The sequence below is a fragment of the Camelus bactrianus genome, chromosome 3 (assembly GCF_048773025.1).
Source record: "Camelus bactrianus isolate YW-2024 breed Bactrian camel chromosome 3, ASM4877302v1, whole genome shotgun sequence".
Taxonomy (NCBI): Eukaryota; Metazoa; Chordata; class Mammalia; order Artiodactyla; family Camelidae; genus Camelus; species Camelus bactrianus.
In genome coordinates, this window is record NC_133541.1 from 130,997,141 (window position 1) to 131,023,450 (window position 26,310).

At 44.6% G+C, this 26,310-nt stretch overlaps 1 long non-coding RNA gene across 4 annotated transcripts in view; it reads left to right on the forward strand.

Annotated features, from left to right (window-relative positions):
- The first annotated feature begins 1,965 nt into the window (after window positions 1–1,965).
- Window positions 1,966–26,310, forward strand: part of LOC141577139 (uncharacterized) — a 440,247-nt gene continuing 415,902 nt past the window's right edge. For 2 of the 4 annotated variants that reach the window (XR_012505769.1, XR_012505770.1), the window contains exon 1: window positions 1,966–2,334. This is a non-coding gene — a long non-coding RNA (uncharacterized LOC141577139). The remainder of the gene's footprint in view (window positions 2,335–26,310) is intronic. The other 2 variants (XR_012505764.1, XR_012505766.1) reach the window with 2 other exon arrangements.

Consider the following 26,310-nt stretch of genomic DNA (forward strand, 5'->3'; position numbering starts at 1 on the left):
CTCAGCCTCTGTGTGCCTCTGTTGAAAACCCTTCATAGCTATCTAGCCTGCTGGAAAACCACTCCGCCTGTTTTGCCCTGAAGATGTGTTCTGTTTATAACTGATCTCTACTTCTTGGAAAACAACTCAATAAAAACTCAGTTGGTTTTCCACCAGCCATGGGCAGGGGTGAGGAATAGCACTTTATTATTTTATAAAAAAAAAAATAAAAGAAGTCTTAAAACAGCACTGGGCACATAGGAGAGAGTCAATAAATGCTTCCTGGCTAAAATCAAAATTGATGGCTCAGTGATTCCATGGCTGCTGTATTTGCTGAGCTTGCTACTCCTTTGTTCCATTACACATTTTTTTTAACTGAAAAAGAAATACATGCATGTGGTTAAAAATATTCAAACAGAGCACAAAAATACACAAGTGAAAGAAGTTTTCCCTCATCCTCTCTTCTTTCAGCCCTCCCTGGAGATGCCACTGTTCACAATCCTTTGTGTGTTTTGCAGATATGCTATGCACATTCCGACTTATGTATGTAAATTCCTTTAAAGTATTACTTATATTTAACTTAAAGGGATTTAAAACCTCAAGTGTCTTCTGCCCTGGTAATAGAAAAGAACAAATCTGACTCCATATTAGATCTTTTCCTTTGACTGTTACCCTGTGCTCTGTCTCCTAGGCTTCATCTTGCTTGTAAAACAATGTTGCGTAGAGCCTAAAATATACAGGAGAGCCTATTTTGAAGGCTCTGACTTTTAAGGATATTTAACACTTTTCCATTCATATAAAGATAACAAGTTACATAATAGAAAATAACGTTTGTTTTGTTGGAGGTTTACAGGGATCTGACCCAGGCAGATAGCTGCAAGAACAAAGGATTCTAACAACAAAGAATTCCTACACCAAGAAGATTGCAACAACCAAGCACGTAGGAAAGGAGCCTGAATTCTGACTTGGGGAGATGGTTTTCCAGGACATTAGTTTGCCATCTAGGTGTACAGAAAGTTGCTATTCCATGCCCCAACACCTGGTCTCCCAACTTACTGGCATGTCCTGCACTAAGGAGAATGAATTTGGACTCAGTAACACTCCTATCTTCCTAGCAAGCTGGGCACTGGAATTGAGGGCAGCTATCCCACACCCAGGGACATACTGTGAGCCCTTGTTGGTTCCCCGAGGGTGGGGTGTGGTTTACCCAGGAAGGATGGGGACTATGCACCAACACTCAGGCAGTATGCTCCTTCTCGGATCTGACCTCGTACCTCCCGCTCCCCGCCAGCACAACACCTGGGACAGTGGAGGTAAGGCAGAGATCTTGCCTGCCTGTGTCCCAGCATGTAAAAGGGGAATATGTACTCTTTCCAAGGTAGTTCTGAGCGACAACACCTGCGGGTGCTTGGTTCCCAGAGCAAAAGGAAACCCAGCTCCACTTGGGAGCAACTGGTGTGATCCCCATAGGGGTTCTGCAGAGGCCTTGGGTGGAGGGCTGGACCAGGGAGGTAAAATATGAGCTGCGGGCCTTAAAGGGTTAGAGAAGTGTGCAGAGGTAGGACTGTTGCCTCCTTCAGGATGCCCCCAGAGTTAAAACTATTTCTCTCCATCTCTGCTACTCTCCTCCACCCTCCAGATCCCTGCCTTCTCTCTGCTCCTCCTGTCCATGTCTCTTCCTCCACTTTTCCCCTTCTCCCGTCCTCCTCCCATCTTCTCCGTCCCTTGCTTCCCCACCTTCTCTCACAGAACTCGGAGAGGATCGCTGGCCCTCCTGCGCATGCGCAGTCGTTGCCAGCTGGAACGAGGGTTGGAAGCTCCATCTCCGAGCCGGGGATCGGCCCCAAAATCTGCTCAGCTCTTTCGCCCGGTAGGACATTTGCTCCGGCCCCGGCGCCCCGGCCACAGCTGTCCAGGGCCAGGTGTGCACATGCCGCCTCTCGCCCCAGCCGGGCTCCCCTGTGTCCGTGGCTGGCGTCCCTTTCCCCTCTCCCACCCGCGAGTCCTCTCCTCCCGGGCTGCCTCTCCTCGGCCGCCGGCCCGTCCCCGCCCCTGGGCGGGCTGTGTCCCGGGCGGGCGGGGTCTGCGGACCCGGATGGGTCAGGCGGCTGGGGCTGGGGCTGGCCTCCGAGCGGGGCTACAACCCGCGTCCCCCCCGTCTTTCCCTGCCCCGCGACCCCGGGGCTGCCCTCCTCTCCCTTTCCCTCTCCCTGGGGACCAGCTCAGTGGTGTCTGCGCTGCTCCCCCGGCTGAGTGCCTCCGGCTGTAAACCCCAGCTTCTCCTGGTGGAGTCGGGAAAATGGAGCGTCAGTGCTGAGCGAGCTTCCGTCTCCTCCCTCAGTGTTTCTGCCCCAGGTAAGTACCTTGAACACTTTCACGTGTTATGATGGCGGTGCTTGATGATGTCACTGTTTTTATAGTGAGAGGGATTACAGTGTTGAAAGCAAGGCTTGGTTCAGTTAAAAATCAGCTGAAGGCATGAGGCTGTGACATCCTCCATCCTTCCCTCTCCCAGGGTGAAACGTGTGACCGTCGATGTTAAAAAAATAGTTACAGTCCCTAACTAGCCCAATCCAGCTAGGGTGTGTTAACAGGAACAGCACCACCAGAGGCTTTGTAGACTCAGGGACATTGCAGTCCTAAAGAGCTCCTGGCAAAATTTGGTTTGTTTTGGTTATTTTGTTCTTCTTAAATTGTGGGGCAGACTAGTTGTATAGAGGGAAAAATAATTGTCAAGAAATATTTTTTCATTTAACATGTATATTGTGATATTGTTCACACACCATGAAGTCCACCCACATAAATGCTACAATTCAGCAGCTTTAGCATATTCACAGTGGTGCAACCATTAATATTCCAGAACGTTTTCATCACTTCAGAAAGACCAGTGGAAATGAATGACCTATCCACCCCTTCCCAGTGCTGGTTCTAAAGAAGTTTCTTGGTTGTTCCTGACCATTAATTATATTGTTACCCATAAAAAATCTGGTAGGAAATCTAAACAGAATTGTATTGAATCTGTCTATCAAAGCAAGAAGAATTAATGTCTTTATGGCATAAATTTCTTCTACCCATTAATATATCTCGGACCCTATATTTTCATATTTCCAGAGCCTGGCCCATGGGAAGTCCTCATTAAATTTTGGGTTTGTGAATGATGAGATACATCGTTAGTTGCAACTGAAGCCTTTCACAGAAGAGAAAATAAACTCACTGAAGCCAAGTGACTCTCTGATGGTCAGAAATAGTGACAGCCAGTGCTGGAGTGATCCAGTGGACTTGGTGTTTGTAACTAGAATTCTCCAGCACCTACAGTGAAGGAGATCAGAGTATTCTTTTTTTTTTCTAAATGGCGTTGCTTTTATTTTTACTTATTTTTTAAAATTATTTTTTATTGAAGTGTAGTCAATTTAGAATGTCAGTTTCAGATGTACAGCAGAGATTCAGTTATAAACATATGCATATGTATCTACATATGTTTTAGATTGTTTTTAGTACAACTCATTACAAGAAATTGAATATAGTTCCCTGTGCTATATAGTAGGTCCTTGTCATTTATTTTATATTTATTAATGTGTATCTGTTAACCCCCCTTTTCCTGCCTGCTAACCACAGTTTGCTTTCTATGTCCATGAGTTTATTTCTAGCAGCATCGATTTTCCTTGTAATATATGCTGGTTGGCTGCTTTCAGTTTCAGTAATTCCACCTTATCTGTGGGCATTTTTCTTCTAGTGCGCCTGTTTGTGTTTTGCACACGTGATATAAGAGTTGTGTATTTGGGAGAACTCCGGGCCTCGTGTAGTGCCTGGTACAGAGCACCCACTGAGCTGATGCTTGAACTGGGAAAAAAAACATAGTAAATGTTGGAATTTCCACTATGGTTGAGACTTCCAGGTTTTTATAACCGGTTTAGCCCACCTTAATGTTGGCTGCACCCATACTGGGTAATTTGTTGGAACTTCATGGTATGGTGGTGTAGTGACGGGGCCTTGTATGCTTCTTCTCTTTCCGTTTTCTAAGACTCATTCTCCTGGGCCTTCCAGATCCTCCCCCAGCAGTGCCCAAGGCTGGCTTGGTGCTGCGCTGAGGCAATATTTGTTAATAAGGCCCTTTCCTCATCTCTTCTGAGCCTCCGTTTCCTTCTCTGCACAATGAAGACTTAGACTAGAAAAGTGCTTTTCAGTTTCTTTTAAGCCATGTTTCCTTTGAGAAACAGAAAATACAAATCTCTCCTCCCATTCAACATATACATTTTGACCCATCCTCCAAGGAGTGACATAGCTCTTTGTGGAAAATTGAAGTGATTGTGATTCCAGGTGGCACAGAAAAGACTCTTCAGACATTTACTGCAGGGAGAGGGCAGGAAAGGGGCAGTATATCCCACTTTCTAGTGTGAGCACTGGAACAGGGGCTTGGGCTTATATACAGTGTCCGACGTGGCCTCTCTCTAATCTTTTTTTTTTTTTTGCCTCTCTCTAATCTTGCACAATGTGATAAACCTCTCTCCCTCAGTTTCTTAATGCGTCAATTTGGGGTGATAACAATTTAAGTCTTTTGTGAAACATTATACACATAAGACATTTGTTTCTCGGTAGAAACAAAACCTGCGAGAGAATCAGGGATTTCTTTAAAAAAAAAAAAATCTTGTCCACAGCTCTATGTCTGTGTCTATTTTGAAGTTCCTTGAGGGTGAGGGTTGGGTCTAAAGTCCATCGTGGGACAGGTGGCCCATGGGTCTGTGTGCCGCAGATGGCCCCCTCCTCCCCAGGCCTCTTCCTCTCAGTCCAGGATGAGGTTCCCTAGTAGATTTACACAGAGATCTTGTGGAAATGGCTTTTCATTTTATTGTTTCATGAAGAAGGGCTGCCATCATGATCTCTGAGTTCAGGTTTTGGTGACCTGAAGGCTATGCAATTACGTTTTTCTATTTAATAAAAAGAAAAATATTACAAGTACAAAATTAGGCCTATGGTGGTGGCAGGGGCTCTTGAAAGTGTGGACCATTAGCTTTGTTAGCTTCAGGTGCAGGGGCCTCTGGCCATGAGGACACATCATCGTGCTCTGAAGTTGGAGGGACCAGTGGGCTCAGTGGGAATGTTTACTGAGTGTATCTCATGGGCTGGGCATTGACCGATTTGTACTCTGTGTTCCTTATTTGAGACAATGTGCTCATTTAACCTCAATAGCCTCTTTAATAAATTAGACTTTTTAATTTTGAGATATAATGTAGATTCCCATGTAGTTGTAAGAGATAATATGGAGAGGGCCTACGGACTTTTTGCCCAAATTTCTTTAAAGGTTCCATCTTGCAAAGTTGGTATACAATTCAGTAATGACTCACTAACCCTTTGAGGTTTGTGTTATTGCCCTCATTTCTATTCATGATTAAACTGGGGTTAAGAGGAGCACACAGGCCTGCCCAGGTCACCCATGGTTTGTGTAGAGTCTGGTGAAACGTGGGCTTGGGATTTCCTGGCAGTATCATCATGATGCTCTGTGGCAGGGAGCAGCATTCACTTTGCTTGTTTATTCATTCATTCAACAAGCATTTATTGAGTAAACTCTGTGGGTCAGATGCTATCATAGGTTTATCTGATTCTTCAGCAGTATGGAGAATCCGGTAATGTTTCCTTCTTTTTTTTAATTTGAGAAAATTAGCTCTGAGATGTTATAAACCGCCAAAAGGAAATATAGCTCATAAATGAGGGATAGTAAATTTGTACAGTTCCTTCTTCTTATGCAGGTGGTTCCCTAGGCATTTTACATTTGTAAAGTTCCATAATCCAGATATATTCTTGTAAGGCAAGGATTTGTTTTTAATTGAAGTATACTCATGTTTACAATGTTGTGTCAACTGCAAGGTGTTTTTTTTTTTCCTTGAATTTGGAATTCAAAAAATATTTTTTGAGGGGGGTAAATAGGTTTATTTATTTGTTTCATTTTTTTTAAAATGAGGTACTGAGGATTCAACCGAGGACCTCATACATGCTAAGCATGTGCTCTACCACTGAACTGAACCCTCCTCCCCAAAGCAAGTTTTCTTATCAAGTATTCTGCAGCTTAGGAGTTCAAATAAATTGGAGTTGAAATCCAGGTCTTTTGATCCTACTGTGTTTCTTTGCATTATATCCTGCTGAGGGTTGTGGAAGCAGTTCCTTTATTCATTCCTTTATTCAGCAGTTTTGAGCACTGACTTTGCATCAGGGACTGGCTAGGTGCTTGGAAACAGAAAACAAGAAATGACCCTTTCTGCAGAGGTCGGAAGCCTAGACCAAAAGCTGCGTAATGTGATCCGACCTGCGGTAGCCAGGTGCAGATGCTGAGGACAAACTGTACCCCCGGCTTTGCTTGGGCTCCCCCTGCCTTCTGACTGGTACACACAAGGTCACCGCAACCCAGTGAGGCCCGCAGCCCGCAGTACAGTATGTACCTCGGTCTCCTCTTCCCTCTCGTCAGGGCCTGCAACATGAACATCCCTGACTACTTGCAGTGTGCTTAGGACCACCAGACTCTCCCCGTGGTGGTCCAACCCGTGGGGATCATCTCAGAGGAGAATTTCTTTTGCATCTATAAGCGAATCTCCTTGGTGAGGCAGATCATCCCTTGCGGCTCGCAGTGGGCACTCTGTATCCACTACAGTCACCACTATGCGCCCGAGAATGGGTGGAGCGACTTCGAGACCCACCGCAAGGTCGTGGGCCTTTTCACCATTACCGACTGCCTCTTGGCCAAGACCTTCGAGAAGCTCCACGTGCAGAGGAGCTGTATGGCACCACGCTCTATGACTCTCGGCTCTTTGTCTTTGTGCTGCATGGGGAGGTGGCCGAGCAGCCGCGCACCAACGTGGCCTTCAATTTACGAGGACTGCAGGGTGGTGGAGAAGAGGATCGAGGACTTCACTGAGTCTCTCTTCATCATGCTCAAGTCCAAGTGGCTGGACTGTGCATCCGACAAGACTGGGGACAAGATCCTCCTGCTCTACATCCTGTTTGAGAAGGAGGACTTTGTGGGATTGGACACAGAGAGCAGGAAAGTCTACCTGGATGCCCGGACACCCTGGCTGTGTGAAGGGTTGCTTCCCTACATCCAGAAAGGGATCAGCAAGGAGGAGGGCTGTCTTGTAGCCAAGGCGTGAGGGAGGTGAAACCCGCCGGTTTTCAGACGTTTAAAAGTGAATCCGCCTTTGTTTCAGAGAAATACTTTTAGGGTTATTATGGACACTTACTCCCGCTTTTCAGCCAATTCCCCTGGTGTGACCCCTGGAGTTGCTGTCCAATAGAGTAGCCAAAGCCACTGATGCTAGGAGAGCTGGGGAGGAGGCTGCTCTGAGCTGAGATGTGCTCTAGGTCAAATGCACATCAGACGCTGAGACTTGTCTAGTAAAAAGAATGTAAACTATCTTGTTTCTTTCTTTATTGATTACATGTCAAAATGATAGTATTTTACTTACTGTAGAATAAGTAAGATATGTTCTTAAAATCAGTTTCTAGGGTTTTTTTTGGGGGGGTTACATTTTTAAATATGGCAACTGGGAAACTTTCTTTACATGGCTGTCATTTCATTCCTGTTGGACAGCATGTCCTGGGACAGTCTCATCCCTTTGCTTATAGATGGCATGCTGAATCCTGAGACGCAGAATGAGGTGCTGGTTGAGCTGTGGGTGGAGCCAGTGTCTCCTGCCTCCCAGGTCCAGCACCTGCATGGCTCAGGAACTCTCTCCCTGCCTGACAACCACCATGCCAATTTAGGACAACAGAAACACTGCCAGGGGCTTCCAAATGAGCTCCTTAGGCAGGGAAAGGCGTGTCACGGAGCATGGGGCACAGCAGGGAAAGATTCGTCCTCACTTTGTCCCTGTGATTAGGTCAACGGACCCACTTTGCCTTGGAAGTGCAGACGAGCTTTTCTGGGCTGCCTACCCCCCCACATTCTGCTCTGTTTCCCTGTGTATCTATCGAGATGTCCCTCGGGAAGAAGAAGGTGAGATGCCTTTGCCGAGAGGTGGTCCCCCTTTGCTGGGGAGAGTGTGGGAATCTGTGCCACCCCGACCTACGGCCTCTTGCCTTGAGTCTGGAGAGGGCTCATGGCGGTCCCACAGGTGACGGTCGGAGGGCCTGGCACATGCTGTCGGGCCTGATGTGGAGGAGGGTTTTTGCGATTCTCTGTGAGTCTAAAATCAGATTCTACTTTCTGGTTGTTGGTAAGTTGGAGGAGAAGATGCCAGAGAATTGATAAAAAGAAAGTCCAGACCAGTCCTGTGAGTGACAGGCACAGGGGACCCGAGTCCCACCTGCTTGTGGTGCCTGGCAGTCTCTGGATGAATTTTCACTTCCTCCCCGGACATACCTCTATATCTTAAGGAAGGGGCGAGGCTTGTCGTGGCCATGACCTGTACTTGTCCTCACAAGGCCCCGTGATCTACACGGCTTTCTCCCCTTCTGCTTCTTGTAGATGAGCTGGCAGATGTAGTGGCCTGGGCAAAGCTGAGGACGCAGATGCCAGCACCGTACCACTCACAGGCTGGCTCCATTCCCGTCACCTGTCACCTCCTGCTGAGTCCCCAGGCGTCAGTCAATGTCGGTACATCGGTGCAACGTAAGTAGGGACCAACATCTCCCCCTGGACATAATGGTGGGTGAGCAGTGGAAGCCTGGAGCCCTGCCCCAGCCCCCTGACCAGTGCCTCCTCTTTTGTCACAGGAGGCACTGGTGACATGTTTGCTCAGCAACTGCTTGGCTCTGAGTCTGCAGACCCACCAGAGAATACCAGCTTGTTTGTGCCTTTTGAATCTGTCCTTGGGATTTGGCGGAGTAGCTGGTTGTGTGCTTAGCCCATAGTGGTTGACACTATCACCATTGTTTACCCAGAACCTCGTGTACCAGGCATGGCTCCCGGGATCAAAATACAGCAGCGCATTAAACCTCCCTCCTGGTGGGTCTGTCTGTTTTGGTACCGTAAGGGCTCAGCCAGCATCTGAACGTCAGTGAGATAACGCGGCCAGTGAGCTCGGGTCAAGTAAGTTCTCCTCCAGTCACTTTTACTCCATTGTTTCTTTTACTATTACACAGTCATTAATTTTTTAAACAATGCTTTGGTGCAGGAACAGAGCCTAATTCTCTCCTGTTACTCTTGGTGGGAGTGAGTAAAATTGTCCAGCTTGAAATGCGACCACATTTTGTAGCTCAAAATCTGTTTACACGCATCTAGGTGAAGTTTAGGTTTGGGGCGCTGACCACGTTGGGGTCCCCCGGCAGCGCCGCTCGCCTCAGGCCCCTGCCTTCCCTGGAACAATAGGTAAGGGTGGGTCTCACCGTCCCCTCGTCCCTGTCCTCACCAAACTCACCTAAATTCTTGTAATTGCTCTCAGTTATTTTTGTTCTCATGTATTTCTAATTTTCGCTGTTCCTCTTTTCCTTTTTCTATTTCCCTTTCTATCTTGTACCGCCCTGTGAGCATGTTGTTGCGTCTGAAAAGTGGACTGTGCACACCCTGCATTGGAAATAGCGAGATTGTCCTCCGTGTTGTCCCCATCGCTTTTAAAAGCATAAACCTTAACAGTTGCCTTGATCCATATATTATCCTAGTCATCTTTTTATTTTCTAGATTTTTGGAATTTTTGCTTTGTTAGCACATCACCCACTGGTGTTTGATACCTGTTAAAATCCTTGCTTTGAGGAACCAGTTTGGTCCTCCTTATGTTTGGTGACAAATGAGCCCTTATTAAATTTGTTTGATTGTTTTGAAGAAGTGATATGTGAATTGATTTAGGCGGCTGCTGAGGGATTTTTTTCAAGGAGTATTTAAACTTGGAATGTCAAAATCTGCAGCATCTTCCTTGATTCTGGCTTTTCGACAAACGTGCTTGGCACGCGGTTAAGGGCTGTCGCTCTGTGACGTGCGTGACGGAGCTTCCTGGCCGGCGGACTGGTGAGAAAGTGGCAGTCTCGGGGGTGAGCAGCTGCAGGGGATGCTGTTGGAAGAAGCAGTCACCGGTTTTTTGTTTTTTGTTTTTTCATTCACCTTCCCGGTGCAATTTAATTTACTTTGCCTTCATAGAGAGGCAGGAGCGGGTCTAAACTTCATGCCACTCTTATTTTCCCTTTACGAGGCTGGTTTTTCTGAGTATCAGAACAACATGGCCTTCTCCTAAGTAGCTGGCTCACTTGGATCTGGTGGACACAGGGACCGCTAAAGGGGACTGTAGCTTCCTCTGTGCTCCAGCCGGTGGGCATTCAGAGCCGGGTCTGTGGTTTGCCTCAGCAGCCATGCAGTCCTCCCTGCACCAGCCTTTACTATTAACCCATGTTGGCAGTAAATAGCTGACTCCGTGTCTGTTGCAGCTGACGTCCACCACTGACGGCCGTGTCGTTAGTTTGCGGTAGTGAGTCTCCAACACCCTAGTCAGCTGTGAAGTGACCTTGCATTCTCAGCCACACACTGGTTCATCTCACCCGGGGAAAGGGTTTGGCCACCACCGTCATGCTGGCCATGAGACCTTGTTTCACCTTTCATGCCTTGGTCCAATTGTGGACACTTCATCCTTCACTGACTTGGTCTCGCTTGAGACAGGCCAGACATTCTGAAAGAGCCCATCACATTCTGGGGGGGAACAGAACACGAGAATCGCAAGTAGGATTCTAGGCTCTCTGGGTTGGCAAATGCAGGCTGGGATCTGTGAAGGCTGGGCTGTGCCCTTCACAGGCCTTTCCCGTGGCTCCCGTGAGCCCAGGGGTCGGAGTGAGAACAGCCTTGCCTGGGTTCCCCCATCTTCATCTGCTCACTGGCAGGTGTGTCTGCTAACTAGGAACTCCCCCAAACCTCGGGCCCTTCAAAGTTCAGACCACAGGAGAACCTTGAGTCCCTTCTCCTGGGCCTCCTTTGTGAGAATCCAGTGCCTTCTGAGGTGACCAGAGGCAGGAGATGCCTCCCCCTCCAGGGAGCTCTCTTCGGAGGACTGTGACGCACTGCACCTTGCTGTCAGCTTGTGAGGTTCCATCCGTGGTCCTTGCAGAACCAGACTTGAGTTTGGCTTAGCAATAGAAATGACAAGACTGATTCCAGGGCAGGGCCGGGGGGAGGAACAGGGGAAATTGAATGTGACCTCAAACACCTAGGTGGGTTCTGGGTCTGTTACTAAAATCGGGAGCCTGGGAGGTACCTGCCAGGAATCGAACTCTAGAGTAAATGGTGGACATGAGGCGTTTTTAAGATTCCATTTGTCATCCAAGTAAGGACTTCAAAGAGGCAATCGGTTCTATGGCCCCGGGGCTCAGGTGAAGGAGCCGGACTAGAGATACACGTTGTGAGTCGTCATTCTTAGCTGGTGTTCACAGCCGTGCAGGTGGATGAGCTCATCTCGAGAGGTGCAGACTGAGGCTGAGGCGGGTCAGGGCTGTGCCTGGGTTGGAGGGAAGCCCAGACCATGCAGCTTTGGCGTGTCACTCAGTGGCGTTTGGGAGTTTCAGAGCAATGGCATTTATACTTATGGGTCTTGGGGGTGGGCAGGGCCACCCAGGAAGAAATCTGAATGGAGGGTTGTGGCCACGCGTGCGCGTCTGGGGATGAAGCAGAGGCTGCATGTTCCAGGAGGGGAACATCCTCGGAAGCTGGAGTCGGAGTGGGGAGTGTTGAGAATGTAGTCACACTCACCTGTGAGGGAGGGACCGAGGCCTAGGGAGTCTCCACCCTAGCGGACTCTCTTTCCCACGAACAAAAGGCCAGCAGACAGAAGATTTGAGGTGAGAAGGAGCCAAAGTGGAGAATGGTGGTTGGACAGTTCTGGAATTGTCTCCCTGCAAAATAGAGTTAAAAAAACCCAGACTCTTAAGAACATTGATAGTGACGTTGGAGGAGATATTTCTTTTTCTGGCCTCCTAAGGGTAAGACATGTATCCGGGGATACACAGAAGAATCTGGCAGTCTGGTCCGGGGCTTGACCCATACCAGGGCGAACAGGGCAAGTTTAAAGGGGGAGAAGGGCAGCGGAGGGAAACTAGCCAGGTCTCGTGTCAGGTAGCAGTCGGCCTCACTACTTGCGTGTTGCATTCACATCCATGTCTCCCAGGTGGGCGGTGGCAGCCCCCTTTTGCAGATTGGGAAGCCTTCTCAGAGGGGTTAAGGAATTGGTCCATTTCGCGGCTAGTAAATGCTGTAGCAGGATTCAAGCAGGGCCTTGTCAGACTTCAAGGGCATGTTCTCTCTACTAATTCCGGTACCTCCATGTTGTACCTGGATTGGTGAATTGGGTCAGTATTGGAGCCTTTCACAAAAAGTACGATTTAAGTGCCTCAGGACTCTTTCCCAAATCTCAGTGTTCTTTAATTGTTCAGAAGCACCGCAGTGCTTTTCGCCCCACAGAGGTAAGGTCTTACTCTTTTGACGATGACGTGGTTGCAAATGACGTACAGGTGCAAAACCAGACTTAGCAGCTTCTGGTGGGAAACTCTCCAGTTCTCCCTTGATAGGCTTTCTTCCACGGGATGTAACCTGCTGCACCGTAGGTCTGAGCTTTCTGTATGGAGTGAGGGTTTGATATCCAAAGTTAGCAAATAAGGGTCAGATGGAGAAAATCGACGTTAACAATTTATTTTTGGGTTTCATTAGACAAGATGCACTATCGCTTAATGGCCCATATAACGTAAGTAATTGAGTACAGAACATTGCATTCCTTACTTTCTAATGAGAGCTGTCTTGCATCGTAATGTTGTCTGCTTTGGAACTTCAGCTCAGCCAGTAGGGCACCTGTCAGTGTGTTGGTGTGATTGCATTTACACAGTGCATGTAATCTGGGCTTCCTCTGCCCCAAATACTCCAGTGCAGAATTATAGGCTGTAGCCATCACTTAGTTATACAAATACTTCTACAACTATATGATACAAAAAAAAAAAAAAAAACAACAAAGAGAGAGAGAGAGATTGCCTTTATCAAATTTCCTTTGATTTTAACTGCAAACTGTTGTTGAGCAGCTCTGGTTTACTTTGGATATGAATATGTACATTTCTTTGCATGTAACTTGGATTTTAGACTAGAACACCAAACTCTTGCTTTCCATGAGCCACAAAAATCATAGCCAAATGACATACGTATTAAATATTTTATTATTTTCTTCTGAGACAGAATCCTTGAATCTGGGACTTGGGCTGTGATATTGCTTTTTGCTCTTCCCACCCCTCTTATCGTCCCACTCCTTTTTCCCACGTGGCCTCCAAGAGTTCATGGTCTCAGAGGAGCAGGTGGACAAACACCATTTGGTCTCCAAGCAGTCCTGCTGTAGAGGGAGCCCAGCCAAGAGCTAAAGGACATCATCAGAGAGGGCTTCCTTGAAGAAATGGGCTCTACATTCAGTTATGAGGACAGAGTAAGAGTCAGCCAGGAGAAGGAATCAAGAGGGTGACTCAGGTTGCAGGAGCAGCCCGGGTAGAGGCCTGGAGGCTTGTGGGGTGGGGACTCTGGGAGAGTGCACTGTGTGGTCCAGGGTGGAGGTTGCCCCTGCTTGGGAGGACCCTGGAGTGGGAATAGGGATGGAGGGCTTAGGAGGAGCTTGGTTTTTTACTAGAATTGACACAGAAGAGGCAGTGAAGTGTGTCAGCAGAAAGTGACCCTCAGGAGAGGTACTCCTGGTTTTGCTTCTGATGTTCTACAGAAAGAAGGGGTCGGGGTGGGCGAGAGCAGCTCTGCCCGTCCCTTTGAGACCCACCCCTTCATTCATTTATTCATAACACATGCAATTCTGAGTGTCCAGGGGAGAGAGGGTGGACTCACAGTAGTAAGCAAAATGTATTGCTTCTTGAGAATTTAGCATTGTCAGAAGTTGTCTTAGCGTAGAATGTTCTAGGATCACAGCAGGGGCACCTAACCCAAAGTGTAGAGGTTCGAGGGAAGGAAGGCTCCCTTGACAAACAGTCAAAATGGGCTTGGAGGCAAGTGGGAAGTAGCAGCAGGTCAGGGGGCGCCTGAGGTCACTGGGGACCTGGGTACTGAGGTGAGGCTGGGCGAGCAGCGTCGGGGGTGGGGCTAGAACTCCACCAGGGAGCCTCTGAACGGTTTGAAGTGGGGGTGATGTAATCAAATTTGTGCTTTGGGAAGGCTGTCCTGGCTGTGTGTGTGTGTGTGTGTGTGTGTGTGTGTGTGTGTGTGTGTGTTTGTGTGTGTTTGTGTGAAGAAGGGAAGAGGGGGAAAGTGCCACCAACTGGGAGGGTCATTAGAAGACCATTGACAAGCTGGGGGGCCACCAGTGGGAGAGGGGCGTCGGGGCTGCTTGGGGACGGCAGGGGCAGTGTGGATGCCGGATTTCCTCATGGGGAGAGCTTATTAACGGGGACCCCCTAGCGGCACCTTGTGGCTGGAAGAAAACGGATGCAACCAGGTGGACTTTTCTCTTCTTCCCTGCATTGTGTGATGATCTTAGCTCAGCCAACATTTGGAAGAGAAGAGCTAAGTTTCAGGGTAGCACAGGACATTGTTGAGCTCGTTCGAGTGAGATCTGATAGGATTTAGTCTTGTGTTGAGATCTGCATGTTCACTTAGCTAGAAACGTCCCGTCTTTTGGATTTCCATAGGGGTATTTATTCTTGATAAAGATTGCTTTCTTGGTGAGAGGAAATTTAATACAGCTGCTGTGTTTCTCAAAAAAAATCTTACCTTTTAAGAAATTTAATATTCAAAAGAATAGCAAAATTTAAAAATGATAAAGTAAGGCTTTGGTTTAGTTTCTTTGATTTCTGAGTTAATGTAGAGTTAGAGCATTTGCATTACTTAAATAGCACATCCTTGTCAGTATTTAAAGAGCTCTTAGTGAGCGCCCCAGGCCCCACTTCTCAAAGCATCATTAAATCTTGCTCTGAAATAGTGAAGTCATAAAGGTCTTGTTGGCAGAAGCCAAATAGTTGGTTTATAATTTGCAGCATAGCACCCTTTATAAAATAATAATAGGTTCAAAATTAAGAAAGTGGAATATAATTGATTTTTTTAAAGCTGAAACATAAACTCTCTTGTATTAATGTTGCAACTGGAAATTTCGAAAAGAAAAATCCTACTGTAATATCATCTACGTGGAATACATATATGTCTATCACGTTTGCAATGTAACTGCGCAGTGGTTTTTGAAGTCAGGACCATTCCAGCTGAGTTACTGGCAGTGATTGTTGCTGGTTTTCAATGGAAGACCCTAAATTTGCCTTCTTAGCTTTATTCTTTTCTTTTCTGTTCTCTCTCTCTCTCTTTTTTTTTTTTTTTTTTTTTTTTTTTTTTGTAGTGAGAGGGCTCAGTAGTGCTTTGCCAGCATGATTTTGGGGCAATTTGGGGGCAGATATCGTGCACAAGCAGTGAGATATTTCCATGCATTTCACTTTCCGGACATCACCATGGAACATGTGGGGGTTTGTGCCTGCAGGCCGGGATGCTGCAGGACTCCCTGGTCCATCACCTTTATGTCTTGGAGCTGCTCCAGTCAGTGAATGACTTTCTGTGTCTTGGAGGTAAGGTGATCTGATGCAGATGATAAGATGTGTAACTAAGTACTGTTACTTGAAATAGAAAACCTATCAAATATGGCTCTAAAATACAGGATGAGGGAGGAGAATTGGCTGAGCTGCTTGCATGGGGAATATTCTCAGGTGACTCCCTCATTGTGTCTCCTGTCACTCCCCCCCCAGCCCTGCACGGCAGTCATCGTGAAGCAAGCATGCACTTTCTCAGAAACGCGCTGAATTTCCTTGTGCCTCTGTTTGTTGGCTTTTTTTTTTTTTTGAAAGCACATCTTGCCCTTTGCTTAAATGCCATCCCTGCCTAGTCACCTCATACAGTCATTCGTCTGGAGCTCGTCCATACATAGCTGCTGAATGGATGAACAGAATGTAGTATCTCCATGTAGTGGAACATTATTCAGACGTAAAAGTGAATAAAAAAGAAAAAACAAATAAAGGGGAATATGAAAAAGGCCACCTGCTCTGGGAAGTCAACACTGACTGCTCAACCCGCCCTTTTCCCTTTGAAACCCAATCACTTATGCTCCTCTCTACTCTTTTTGATAGTACTTACCACCTTCTAATAAACTTTAACACTTTCAAAAAAAAAAAAGAGAGATGTTGATACCACTTCAACCTGGACGAGCCTTGATAACAGCACGTTAAGTGAAAGGAACCAGACACAAACGGCCACATATTGTTGAATTCAGTGATCTGAAATGCCCAGAATAGGCACATGCAGAGGCAGAGGGCAGGTGATGGTTGCAAGGGGTTGGGTGGAGGGAGGTTGGGGAGTGATTGCTAGTGGCATGGGTGTTCTTATGGGATGATGAAGTGTTCTGGTAATAGATGGTGGTGAGGGCTGCACAACCGTGAGTGTGCAGAAGACTGCTGAGCGCTGTCTCTGGGAGTGCCTGTGGTTGGGGGCGGCTTTATTTTGTTCGCATCCGTGAAGAGTCATCTTGTGCTGAGGCCATTCTACTCCTGTGAGTGGTGAGGGTCAGAGACTTTGCAGAGTCATGTGTTATTTTCCCACTTGCTGAGTGTAGGCAAAAAATGTTTAAGCCTGAGAAAGTGCTCCATCTGCAGAAACGTCTTTTAGTTTTGCATGGTGTAAAATTCTTGAGAGCTTTTTAATAGTTGAGGACAGCCTGTGGGGGGGAAACAGCCCGTGTATCCTGGGTGAGTCCCGGAAGAACTGCGCTTCCCTCCCTGACACGGGTGGGGATTTCACCCCCGTTCAGGCAGTGAAGGGCCCAGACCCGAGAGCGGAGTTGACAGTCGTGAATATTTACATGTATCCGCTGCTTCATCTTGGATATTAATTTCAAGCTGAGTCAGTATGTGGCGGCAGCCTCATCCTACGTCAGGAATCTATAGTATCTGCTCTTTGAGGTGAAGACCTGACAGACTTGATTATTTAACAGTCTCCCTTGAATTGATATGTCAGATTCCTTTCTCAATAATAGAACAGCAGAATTATAGACGTCCTTTATTGCCGATGTGACCTGGAGAAGGTTTAGTCTCTGTGCCTCAGTGGCCTTATCTTCGGTTGGGGAAGATGATAACAGTGCTTCCCTCAGAGGGTCTGGTGAGGGGGGAGTGAGAAGCACAAAGGGAGGACTTACACGTGATGCTCATGAATGACCGAATTTAGTGCTCCCAGCCTGGTGAGGCCTCAGGGGCAGAGATGGCAGAACAGACCATTCGTAGCCGGAGCTCGATCCGTGTTGGCAGCTGTTATGATCAGGATCACCCCTGTGGGTTATCAGGCAGTTTTAAGACTTGGTAATATGAATTCATGAATAATGTTAAAAGATTAGACAACTCAGATCCGGTTTACATAGTTCTCAAGATTTCCTGTGAGAAATGGATATTTTTTTCCCCATCTTAAATCTGAGTTGATTCTCTAAAAAATTTCTGCATTCCTCCACCTTTTTGAGTTAATTCTCCATTTCTTAAAAAAAAGTTTTTAAATGGAGTTACTGGTGTCTGAACTGAGGGCCGCATGCATGCTGAGCACATACTCTCTCAAGTGAGGTATAATCTCCCCCCTAATTTTTTTTAAACTTTACTTTCTTTGTATGCAGAGGTTAGTGACCTCTAATTCTTTTTCTGGAGACTTGTCCATGAACCTGTAAATCTATAATTAGTGGACAAAATTTGATTTATTAAAAAAATCAATGGAACATTCTGCAATCCATTCAAAAGGAAATGCTCATTGACATAATATGTTTCTCCTTTATGGTGATTTCTAATTTTTGGTCTGCCTTAACTTATTAAAAGTAATCCTCATCATCATAATGACCAAGCTTGCTCTGAGTGGACACTTACCTAAGGCTAAAATGCTTTCCTCATGTTTTAATTCATAGCAGGTGTTTAAGGGTAGGTATCAGTGTCTCCTTTTCTGCAGCTGAGGGGTTGAGAGATGGGGCAGCTTGTCCCAAATCTCACGCAGCTGGCGCTGGCAGGCTCAGGGCTGGAACCCAGGCTGCACAGGATGCATTCTCAATGGCTCCTCTGATCAGCCCCAAGTTGAGTGGTTTCCCGAACTCCTGTGAGTCCATAAATGAACGATTTTAGCGATCTCACCTTCATGAAGCCTTCAAAGGAGAGACACCAGTGAGAATGTTAGACAGAGTGGCATAAATTAAAATTGTACATTTTCACAAATGTTGCTTTCTCAGGCAATGAGTTAAAAACATTATATTTTTTTATTTTAGTGCTCTGTAAACACTAAAATCAAAACATTAAAAATGATTATAGTGCAAAATTGGAGTGGGCTTTGAAAGTCCAACCATTGCTAATGATGTTGCTTGTTTTTCTCTAGTGGTGCTTATTGACAGAAAAATTTACAAAGACTGAATTGGTTCTATGTAGTCTTAGTATGGAGGAAAGTTTTGTCAGTGAATATTGTAAGTAAAATCTTTACTCTTTTCTTTCCTGATGATGAATATGTAAGTTGTTTTCATGGCTTAAGTACATTTCCTCATTTGTGAAATTTGAGTGATGCCGTTTACCTTGTTTGACTGTGAGAGGTGGACGCCTTGTATATGAAGCACCCAAGAGCTGCTTATAAAAATATGCTGTCACAAGGACAGATAGTTTAGAAGGATCAACTCTGAATACTAAAGAGGGTGGCTTGTTTCTGATGCATATTCAATATGCATATTTATGAATATATGATTATGGCTTAAAGTAACAAGGATTCAGGGTTTTGTGTGTGTGTGTGCAGTATGAAGTTTTAATGAAATCTTTATCATTCTAGTGAGACAGGGACTAGTTAAATCACCTTAAGCAGACGGCCTTGAATATTATTTACACAGAATGTGTGTTGTTACAACTCAGAATTCATGTTGCCGTGTAACCTTCCACTCAGACATTTAAATTCGTAGGAATCTGACCAGAACCATTAAGTTTAGAAAAATCTACATTGATCATTTTCAGGGAATAAGCTTCTCTCTTTTGTGATTAAAGAAAATTTTGATTTATTTTTCTGCACTCTTAATAGGTTTTAAAATATCAAAACATTGATTTGACATGTCACTTTTTTTAATAGAATAAAGCTCATGCTGTTTTAATGTGCAAATAAATGTTTTTGAATTTCAATACACTTGTATGCTTTCCTGGCTCTTTGAGAAGTATTTTGCAAGATACCTAGATTAATTACTGTTGGAAAAATACAGACGTGACTTTTATGAATATAGGCCTAGTACAGATCTGTTGGTTTTTGCTACAGTGCAAGACATGAGGCCTAGGAGAGATTTGCTGCTGATTGCCAGGAGGACAGATCCCAGATCTCAGTCTCCCCTCCTGTAAAATGAAGTGGCTGGACTGGATTCTTTCCTCTACTAAGAAGATTCCATGAGCCTGTGTCTTTTGTTTATATTCAGGAGTATTAGCAATGTCAGATTAAATACTGAATACACCTCCCTTCCCAGAAGCAAAGTGCACTATGTGCTACATAAGATTTAATTATCTGATTCTTCTTTCTGATCCAACAGGCAATTTTTGTGTTGCATCTTTCCCAGCAACCTGGAAGGTGTTTTTAGCCATAGGTGGTGCTGTTGCACCTTCTAACAGTCTTAATATTCCTTTTGCAAAAGAAGGTTTAACAAATGTTATTTTGTTTTGATTCCGTTGCTTAGTGCTTCAGAATAGCACAATGTCCATTATGTCTGTCTACCTGGAAAAATTATTCTGCTTATGTCTTAGACTTATTCTGTCATCTCGCTGTGAACATTTCAGACTTGCTGTGCAAACAATGGGAAAATCGGTCTTTTCTTCCAGTGTTAGCAACCAGTGAGCCGGAATTTTATAAAGCAGCTAAGAGCGGCCTCTGGATCACCTTAAAGCTGAAAAGTGTACTGAGTTCCCTGAGTATTGACCCAGCAGCTGTGTATCATTTGTTGGGAGGTGATTTTGTACATATAAGAAGGGGTGTAGTTTTTTGTCTTGGGTTTGCGTGCACATGCTGCCACTTAGCCACGTGAGCCTGAGTCAGTTTGCTCTGAGTTATTCCCTCGTCTGTGAGATGGGGACGCTCGTATCTGCTTTGCAGAATTGTGAGAATTAGAAATTATGTAAAGTGTTTAGCACAGTGGGAATGTCAAAGGGCTCATAAAGTTTAGCTCCTGTTTTGTATGAAGCCATCATTTTACAGTCTTTGGCAGTTACTAAGAAACAGGAAAATAAGAAAAGTTGGTTTTATGCTGAAAGATATTTGAGGAGGTTCCATAGTTCCTATACCCATAATTTAGCATCAGCAGGGTCAGCACAGTTACACAGTCGCCTTGAACCAATGTTAAGCCACAGAATTTTTTGTTACTTCATATATATTGGGGCTTAAGGGGACCCAATACCTATACACATGTTTACTCCAGCAGCCAACTGAGAGATGACACAGAAGAACAAGCAGGCGATAAATGTCTCCTGTATTACTGATGAAGCCACGTTCTCCATGAACTTCAGGGCTGTGGGAAAATGCGTGTCATGATACTGTGCCCCAGAAATAGAGACTCATGCAGTCCCAGTTAGCTCTGGGCCACAGGGAGCCTTCCCTTAAGAGGATCTGCCCCATCATGCACAGGGCTGCCCTGCCATGGAGCTGACCATCCCGGGTGCTTCCCAATGGTGGCCAACACTGGAGGGAAAGGAAAGGTTTCATATACCCTGCTTGTCGACCCGGACTCACACCTCAATCTGTTAGTGTGAGGAGGGCTAGCCGTTGTCCAGGGGTCAGCGGTGTGAAGGGAAAAACACTCTCCATGGACCAGATTGTGGAGGAGGCATCCCTTCCCTCAGTTTAAACAGGTGGTGGGATGCAACAGAAGGGTGCTCCCCAAGAGTTTATAAGAGGGGAAATAAGGATTTCCTTTGGGACTCAGTCTAGCCATGAAACACAGAAGATGATTAGAAGGGAGATTTGTAAATCACTTTCTTATTAAATTCACATTTGTTGAGCACCAAAAATGTGCTACATTCTTTTCTGAGCGTTTTACAGAAATGAATCCTTCAATCTTCACAACAAGTGAGTAAGGAAGGTTTGATAGTTATCCCAGGTTTACAATGTGGAAATTGAGGCACGGAGAGAGTAAGTTGGCCAAAGTCACAGAGCTAGTAAGTGACAGAGCTGGTATTTAAACCCTGGCTGTCTGGTTTCCAGGCTCCCAGGGATGGGCTTTGGGTGTTTAGAGGTATCTGCATCCCTGGATCTCTGTACCTCTGTGCATCACTTAGCCCAGAAAGGACAGGGAAAGGAGAGATACACAGGTGCTCACAGTCGTGTCTCAGCCACAGTCCATGGACAGTGCACTGTGATTGGCGTTAAATGTCTTCTGGGCAGCAGATCTGTTCGTATAACAGAAATTTAGTCCATTGAGTTAATCTAGAAACCCTTCCTGCTCTGCTTCTGTCCACTCTTGTCATGTGACTGCCTGCCTGTGATTGGGCTCTTGAGGAGAATCTGTACTCATGGTTGAACTCTGATATTTCAGTCTGGTTTGTAGTTTCACATCTCCTGTTACATTAATAAATTAAATTTCTGGTTTTCTTGCATCAGTCTCTCATGAGTTTGGTTTATTTGAAACCAGTCCATGGGAGCCCAGGGGTGCTGACGGTATAATTTCTGAGCACGTTGTGGCACTTCTACCTGTGCGGACCTGCGTGGAAGATTTCTGCACAGCAGTGACCCAGGAACTCAGCTATAAACACTGGGAGTGCTTGCTGTTAGATAGTACATTATTCCCAAAACAGGGACCTGGCTGATCTGGTGGTCTGCTTTGTAATGAAGATATCTAAAGAATTTATCTTGTTCCCCTCTCCCCATGTCTCCCCTAAAGGTAAACTAAGCCTTTTTACTCATTGCGGATTCTACAATCTCTGCCTCATCCCATCTTTCACGAAGTTCCTCCTTACTATCACACAACTGTTAAAGACTATTTCCTTTGATTATACACAATAAATATGGGAGCATTTGAGAGGTTCTTGGAGTTGGCTCCCTAATCCCTCTCGCTTTCTTTCCTTTTTCCACAGTCTTGAGTAATTCATTCCATGTTGGTAAGACTTTTGCCAGCCAGAACCCACAGTTCCAGGTGAGAAGGATGCAGACTTTATCTCTCCTACCCGAGGGAGAGAGAGAAGAGAATTGAGGTCTGCTGCCCCGTGGTCCCTTTCTGCCCCAGAGCCACTCATGTTCACCTGCAGCCTTCTGGCCTCTGCTCAGAAGGCCTCTGTCCCAGGACTGACTGCAGCCTTTTATTCCCTTGTCTATATTTCCTGTGCCTTTCAGAAGTTGGTCTCTTCTCTGCAATTCAACCCTGGCAGATGTGATGGTGGTCAGCGAGCTGGTGGGCAGTCATTTGGTGACTCCCAGGAGCCATGATGATTCTCCTGAGTCTCTCATTCGGGGTTACAAAACTGTCGAGCACCGAAGGAAGCCCATTCACGTGAGGTCAACACAACATCACATCACTTTCATTTTGTTTTTGAATTTTCAGTGGAGAAAGTATTTGTAGGAAACTGTTCCAGATTTTCGGCCGCCTGCTTTCCTCACCATTATTTCCTTGTTGGCTCTGGCGCTTGTTTAAAGAACCAGGTTACTTCTCTGGTCATTTGTAGCAGCTGGGCTTGCCGAATCCTTGATCTGCATTTGAAGCAGAATGCTTCTTCGTGATGTCAAACTGATTTTCCTTGTCATGTCTTAATAATTTGTGTACACTCATCAACTGTTTCAAGTGAAATGCTCTTTTCCAATTTCGGTTAACTCACATTTGCTGAACTCCTGCTTTCATGCTGAGGGCAGTTTCTTCTTCCTGTAATAAAATTTAGCAATTTGCATTTACTATGGGAAGGTAACTGGCTGGAGGTGCTTTTTTTCTTACCAGTTTTAATAACAATTCACCCATTAAAATGTACGGCGGTTTTTACTCTATGCCCAGAATTGTTCATCCCAGTCAATCTTAGAAAATTTTCATACCCCCAACAGGAAGCCCCTTACGCATATGCAGACATTCCCATCTTCCCCATCCTCCCACAGCCCCAGAAAGCCACTTTTCTCTCTCTGTGGATTTGCCTGTGCTGGAAATTTCATGTAAATGTAGTTACTTCATGTAAGTGGAACCATCTATTGTGACTGACTTCTTTCACACTGAGTAACGTTTTCAATATTTGTCCAAGTTGTGGCCTGGGTCAGTACTCTATGCCTTGCTATTGCTGAATAATATTCCACTGTATGGCTGGGCCCCTCTGTTTACCCATTCATCACGTGATAGGCATTTGTGTTGTTTCTGCTTTTTGGCTGTGATGAGTAATGGCGCCGTGAATATTCCTGTAGGAGTTTTTATATGAACATTTGTTTTCAGTTCTCTTACGTGTGTGCTCAGGAAGCAAAATTGCCTGGTCATTCAGAAACCAAATGTTCAACTCTCTAAGGACCTGCCAGGCGTTTTTCCAAAGTGGCTAGGCTGTGTTACGTCCTCACCAGCAACGGCTGCGACCTCTGCATCTTCTGTGTCCTCATTAGTGCTTGTTACTCTTTTTTTGATTATAACCTATTGTAGTGAGTGTGAAGCGGTTTCTCCTAGTGGTTTTGACTTGATTTCCCTTACAGCTAATGATATTGAACATCGTTTTTCGTGCTTATTGGCCATTTGTATATTTTCCTTGAAAAATATTTTTCAGATCCTCTATTCATTTTTTAATTGAGTTGCCTTTTTATTGTTGAGTTGTAGGAGGTCCTTTTTTTTTTTTATAGATACAAATTCCTTATCAGATAAATGATTTGAAAAAATTTTCTGCTGTGTGTTGTTTTTTCACTTTCTGGATGGTGTCCTTTGAAGCAAAGTTTTAAAATTTGATGAACTCCAATTTATCTCTGTTTTCTTTTTCCTTGTGCTTTTGTGGTAATATTTAATATCTGAGGTATTTTATTTAACCTTTTATATATAAAATAACTTAATTATTAGGACCGTTCTAGGAGACGGGTGCTGTTGTTGTCCCCAGTCTATGGATAGGAGACTGAGATTCAGAAAATTTCACTGACTTATCAGTGTCAAAGCTACACAGTGCTGTTGGAATTCAGACCCTCATGTTTATCCCAAGTATCTGTGATCCTCACCACCATGCTCCACTCCTTCCTGGAACCGTTAATGAAAAAGTCTTTACTTTTTTGATTTCTTGTTAGTTTTTGTTTTTCTCATTGGGCCCTCATTTCCTCATTTCCTTAAAGAGATCAGTGTAAGTTTATTTTAGGTCTCTTGTAGGCAGAAGCATTGCTATCAGTTAACTTCTATATTACTCACTCCACAGTGATGGCTGTTGCTAGTTGACCTAATGAAGTCTTGCTTTAGTCTTTCCTTCTCATGACACTAACAACAGAGTCATGAATTACAGAATGCTTAAAGAAGAAAGTACTTGATTGATTTTATTTTGCTAACCAATCAAACCAATCAAATAAATACCTGGTGTTGAAACATACGGTAAGCCCTCCAGAATAGGGTCACTGTCTTCCTTGTGTTTCATTTGTTTGGTCACAGTGTCTGGATAGTGCCTTGCTGTCCAGCAGTTTTCTTAGGATACGGTGCTTGTGAATCATTCTAAGGACAGTATTTTGACAACAGACTGTGTTGTTCATTTCACGGGGGAAAAGTTAATATAGAAATACTGCTCAGATCTATTTTAAAATTAAGTTTGGAAATTTGAGAAGAGTTCAAGAAACCATACAAAGATCTTTTTCACTAATTTTGATCTATCTTAGACAAATTATGGATACATAGCAGAATAACTTATCCAGTAGATTTGACAAGAGGAGTGTATTATTGATTATTTGTTTTAGTTGAAATATTCTACCTGGGATAAAATATTCAGTGCCCATAAATGAACAAATATGTTTGTATTTCTATGCAACATGGGAGTAGACTTCATATGTTTTTATATAATATATATGACTGTGTGTTTTAATCTGTCTCTCAGTGTTTTTATAGTTTTTCAGCAATGTTGTATCTTTGCAATTCTTCTAAGAAAATCACCTCAGATTCTAGTGCAGTTTGTACTGTCTATGCTGTCTTATGCATGGGATTCCACTGTCCCCTTAGTGAGGAATTTCCTCTTCTCTTGTGTTAGTATCAGAGTTAAAGGAACTGTGATTTCTAGGCCTTTGCTTTCCATGTGTTTGCACTTGGGTGTCAATCACAATTTTCCCTTTCTTGAGTTTTCATTGTTCAATTAGAATTTTTGAAAATAACTTAATTTGTTGCATCGGTCTCCCTAGAAACTTGATGTGTTTGTGCTTTTCAGTTTTCAATTAATGAAAAATGTAAATTCACTCTTGTTTTTAAGTAGTCCTTTTTCACTAGATATTTGTTTATTTCTTTATAGTTAAAATATTTTTTTCCCAAAGAGTGAATCGGTGTGTATATTTTAAAAGAAACTTTACTTTTTATTCTTTTTATTGTAACAGTTATATTCATTGTAGAGAATTTAGAAAATAAGGATAAACACAGTAATAACTTCACAATGGCCTCTAATCTCACCTGGAGATACAGTTGTAAGGATTGAAATTGAGAATTACTAGTCCTCTTAAATTGTTCTTTTTCAAGTACGATTTGGTTACTGAGACCCTTGAATTCCCATATGAATTGTAGCAGCAGCTCGTCAGTTTCTGCAGAGGAGCCCGCTGGGATTGTGATCGAGACCATGTTGAATATACGGATCGCTTTGAGGAGCACTGCCATTCCAAGAGCTCTGACTTCTGATCCAGGAATATGCGTGGTGTGTCTGTCCAGTTATTTAGGTCTTCTTTAATTTTTTTTTCAACAATGCTTTGAGTTTACAGAGTTTTATTTACTTTTTGTTTTTTGCCTTTATACTGAGGACAAGTGTGCAAGGTACCAGAATCAGAAGTGTATTTGAGCCCCGCCACTTGCTGCCACAATGGTCGCTGCGCTCTTGTTTCACCCGCTCTACAATCTTGCACAGAATAGGACCTCAGTAACTCTCTCTCTCTTGAATGATTGTATGATTGTTGGATGATGCTTGAGAGTTCTTGTGATGATTTTATTTCCCCAGCCTTTCCCCACTTCTTTACTATGCCCTTTCTCTTCCTTTCCTCCAGCCTGGGTTTCAGTCTACCTGTGGCATTGATTTTTCTTGTCTGTAGACACTACCTTTCACTGGTTCACGATCATTTTACATGTGGGCTGTGGAAAATTGCTAGATGTCAAGAAAGAGCCAATCGATTGCATGCTAGTATTTTTAGAGTGTGTTACTGTTTTATCGATTGAAATTAAATCAGGCTGACCCCCTGAGCCCTCCCGTGAGCTGTTTTCGCCTTCCTACAGGTGATACTGCTCTGGTTGCTGAATGTGC